The sequence below is a fragment of the Microtus ochrogaster genome, unplaced genomic scaffold (assembly GCF_000317375.1).
Source record: "Microtus ochrogaster isolate Prairie Vole_2 unplaced genomic scaffold, MicOch1.0 UNK77, whole genome shotgun sequence".
Taxonomy (NCBI): domain Eukaryota; kingdom Metazoa; phylum Chordata; class Mammalia; order Rodentia; family Cricetidae; genus Microtus; species Microtus ochrogaster.
The window spans coordinates 917532-922307 of record NW_004949175.1 but is presented as its reverse complement, the minus strand read 5'-3'; the positions used below and the strand labels follow the sequence as shown (position 1 = coordinate 922307).

The 4776-nt window shown below is 39.3% G+C and overlaps 1 protein-coding gene across 1 annotated transcript in view; it reads left to right on the top strand.

Annotated features, from left to right (window-relative positions):
- The window catches only part of Prkdc (protein kinase, DNA-activated, catalytic subunit), a 174764-nt gene that overhangs the window by 70388 nt on the left and 99600 nt on the right, over positions 1–4776 (top strand). The gene's annotated exons all lie outside the window — the stretch shown is intronic.

Genomic DNA, 4776 nt, shown 5'->3' with positions numbered 1-4776 from the left:
CTACCTCTCCCACCCTCCTCCCCCTCCCTCTCCAGTCCAAAGAGCAGTCAGGGTTCCCTGCCCTGAGGGAAGTCCAAGGTCCTCCCCCCTCCATCCAGGTCTAGTAAGGTGAGTATCCAAACAGGCTAGGCTCCCACAAAGCCAGTACATGCAGTGGATCAAAACCCAGTGCCATTGTCCTTGGCTTCTCAGCAGCCCTCATTGTCTGGCATGTTCAGAGAGTCCGGTTTTATCCCATGCTTTTTCAGTCTCAGTCCAGCTGGCCTTGGTTGGTAACCTCCCTTTAGGTCAGCCCCATTGTCTCAGTGGGTGGGTGCACCCCTCGTGGTCCCGACTTTTTTGCTCGTGTTCTTCTTCCTTCTGCTCCTCATTTGGACCTTGGGAGCTCAGTCCAGTGCTCCAGTGTGGGTCTCTGTCTCTATTCCTATCCATCACCAGATGAAGGTTCTATGGTGATATGCAAGATATTCATTAGTGTGGCTATAGATTCGGGCCATTTCAGGCTCTCTCTCCTCAGCTGCCCAAGGACCTAGCTGGGGACATCTCTCTGGACCCCTGGGAACCCCTCTAGAGTCAAGACTCTTGCCAACCCTAAAATGGATCCCTTAATTAAGATATATACTTCCCTGCTCCCATATGTGTTATTTTTTTAAAAAAGAAAATAAACTATCTTTTTTCATTTTACATACCAATCCCAGTTTTCACTTCTTCCCCTCTTCCATTCCCATCCACCTCTCCCACCCTACCCCACCCCACCCCCATCCACTCCTCAGAGAGGGACAGGCACATTGCTTTGGGAAGGTCCAAGGCCCTTCCTACTATATCTAGGCTGAGCAAGGTATCCATCCAAAGAGAATAGGTTCCCAAAAAGCCAATACAGGCAGTAGGGATAAATCCTGGTGCCACTGTCAGTGGCCCAAAAGTCTGCCTCAACCATATGACTGTCACCCATATTTAGAGTGACTAGTTTGGACCTATGTTGGTTCCTTCCCTGTCTGGCTGGAGTTGGTGAGCTCCCATTAGCTCAGGTAAACTGTTTTAGTGGGTGTTCCCGTCATGGTCTTGACCTCACTCCTCCCACTCTTCCAATGGACTTTGGGAGCTCTGCCCTGTGCTCTGCTGTGGGTCTCTGCCTCATTTGCCATCAGTTTCTGGATAAGGTTCTGTGGTGACATTTAAGATGTTCATCAATCTGACTACATGGCAAGGCCAGTTCGGGCACCCTTTTTTTATTGCTTATGGTCTTAGCGGTAAAAAACAATGACATCTTGAAATTTGCATGCAAATGAATAGAACTAGAGAAAGCCATCCTGAGTAAGGTAATCCAGATCCAGAAAGATGAACATGGTATGTATTTACTCATAATTGGATATTAGCTGTAAAGCAAATGATATTGAAACTATAGTTCATGATCCTAGAGAAGCTAAGTAACAAGGTGAATCGTAAGAAAAACATACATAGATTCACCTGGAAAGAGGAAACAGAAAAGATTGCATGTCAAACTTGGGAGCATAGAGGTCGGGGCAAAGGGAGGATGGAAGTGAAGGAGGAAGGGAGAAGGGGAGAAGGGAGGGGAACTTGAGGGAACAGGATAGTCAAGATGTAGAGAAGACAGAAATGAGAGCAAGGAAAGAGATATTTTTATTGGGGAGGCCTTTATGGGGCTAGTAAGAAATTTGGCACTAGAGAAATTCCCAAGAATCCACGAGGATGACCCCAGCTAAGACTTAAAGTTCTTGTCATACAGGTCTTTCACTTGTTTGATAGAGTTACCCCAAGATAGTGTATGTTGTTTGTGGCTATTGTGAAGGGTAGTGTTTCTCTGATTTCTTTCTCAGCCAATTTATCATCTCTATATGGGAGGGCTACTGAATTTTTTGAGTTAATCTTGTATTCTGCTACATTACTGAAGGTATTTATCAACTGTAAGAGTTTCTTGAGACAATTTTTTGGGTCATTTATGTACACTATCATATCATATGCAAATAGTTAAAGTTTAATTTCTTTCCTTCCAATTTGTATTCCCTAGATCTCCTTTTGTTGTCTTATTGCTCTAGCTAGAACTAGTATTATACTGAATAGATATGGAGAGAGTGGATAGCCTTGTCTTGTTCCTGATTTTAGTGAAGTTACTTTGAGTTCCTCTTCATTTAGTTTGATGTTGGCTGTTGGCTTGCTGTATATTGCCTTCATTATGTTTAGGAATGTTCCTTGTATCCCTGATCTCTCCAAGATCTTTATTATTCAGGGGTGTTGGATTTTGTCAAAGAATTTTTCAGCAGCTAATGAGATGATCATGTGATTTTTTTCTTTCACTTTGCTTGTATGGTGATCAAGGGAATACAAATTGGAAGGGAAGAAATCAAACTTTAACTATCTTCAGATGATATGACAATATACATAAGTGACCCAAATTTATCCCAAGGAAGTCATACAGTTGATAACACCTTACATTGATGAATTTTCATATGTTGAACTATCCCTGCATCTCTGGGCTGAAGCCTCCTTGATCATGGTGAATAATGTTTCTGATATGTTCTCTGATTTAGTTTGCCAGTATTCTATTGACCTTTTTTGCATCAGTGTTCATAAGGAAGATTGGTCCGTAATTCTCTTTCTTAATTATGTTGTTTATCAGGATTACTGTAGCCTTGTAAAAAGAGTTTGGCCGTGTTCTTTCTGCTTCTATTCTGTGAAATAATTTGAGGAGTACCAGTATTAGCACTTCTTATAAATTCTGGTAGAATTCTGCACTGAAACCAACTGGCCCTGGGCTTGCTTTTTTTTTTTTTTTTTCTTGGTTGGGAGAACTGTGATGACTATTTCTATTTCTTTAGAGTTGTAGGTCTATTTAATTTGTTTATCTGATCTTGATTTAATTTTAGTATGTGGTACTTTTCCAGAAAATTGTCCATTTTCTTTAAAATTTCTAATTTTATTACAGGTTTTTGAAGTATGACCTGATGATTTTCTAGATTTTCTTCTAAGTGTTTGTTGTTATGTCCCCCTTTCCATTTCTGATTTTGTTAATTTGGATGTTCTCTCTCTGTCTTTTGGTTAGTTTGGATAACAGTTTGTCAATCTTGTTGATTTTCTCGAAGAACCAACTCTTTTTCTCACTGATTATTTGTATTGTTTTCTTTGTTTCTATTATTGATTTTATCCCTCAATTTAATTATTTTCTCTTTCTGGGTGAGTTTGCTTTTTTTTTTTTTGTTCTAGATCTTTCAGGCGTACTGTTAAGTTGCTAGTGTGGGATTTCTCCAGCTTCTTTATGTAGGCATTTAGTGCTATGAACTTTCCTCTTAGCACTGCTTTCTTTGTGTCCCATAAGTCTGGGTATGTTATGAGGTCGTTTTCATTGAATTTTAAAAGAAGTGTTTGATTTCTTTCTTATTTCTTCCTTGACTCATTGGCGATTCAGTTGAACATTGTTCAATTTCCATGTGTTTGTAAGCTTTATGAAATTAGTGTTGTTGAATTCTAACTTTCAGCCATGATGATCCGATAAGATACATGGTGTTATTTCAATTTTTTGGTATCTGTTGAGGTTTGCTTTGTTACCAATTATGTGGTCAGTTTTTGTGAAGGTTCCATGAGGTGCTGAGAAGAAGGTATATTATTCTTTTGTGTTTGGGTGGAATGTTCTGTAGATGTCTATTAAGTTCATTTGAGTCATAACATCTGTTAGTTCCTTTATTTCTCTGTTAAGTTTTTTTTTTTTTCTGACAGACCTGTCCATTGGTGAGAGTTGGGTTTTGAAACATTGTTTGTCTGTTAATGCTAAGTCATAGGGCAACGATTTCAAGTCAAAGAATTTGGAGGGAGGCAGGCCAGGGGCAGGGCAGGGTAATTTTCCACTGGCATGTTATGTTCTTCATGGGGCTGATGTAGGAGGATCCCTTCAGCCTAGGATCTCAAGGCTGGTAGTAAAACAGAAAATCATCCATCTTAAAAACCAAACTGCTAGTAGAGATATAGTTATTTCACTGATACATCGCTTGCCTAGCTGGGGGAGAGTCCTGACTTCCATAACCAGGTCTCTTACTCTGCCTCCTCCTTAGATGTAAGCCAACAGAAAAAACAAACAAACAAAAAGCAATCCCAAAGAGAACAGAGTCACTGACTACTGCAAAAATAGTTTCAGGAGTAAAGAAATAGAAATATCTTATTTATAAAATACAACAGGTAGGACATTTGGACATTATAAATATAAAAGAAAATTTTAAGTGATAATTCTCTGTTTCTGAAGATAAAATTGAAGGTGTCTCTTAGAATCTAAATGTAGAATATATAGAAACATTGGGATAGAGAATGGACAGAGAATGACAAAAAGTAGCAACATTTGAAGACTATATTTGAAATTATATTTTTCTAATTAAAAGATTTTACATGTGTTTATTTGTATGTGTCTGCATGTGAATATGTGGGAGGATGTGAGTATAGTGTGTGTGTGTGTGTGTGTGTGTGTGTGTGTGTGTGTGGCAGCTCACCTGCACAATGTAGTTTTTCCTTTTCCAAAATGGGAGTCCTAGAGATTGAAGGCAAGGTGCCCCGCCTGACATCCAGCATCTTTACCTGCTAAACCATACTGTTACCTCTTTCTCTATTTTTAAAATTCAAGTTACTAGACTGCACATGGTGGCACATTCCTGTAATCCTATAACGTGAGAGGTACCAGCATCATAAATAGGTGTTCATAGCCAGTCTCAGCTACATAGTAAGTTGGAGTCCAGCTTGGGCTACATTAGGCTATTTTTTTTTTTTTTTTTTTTT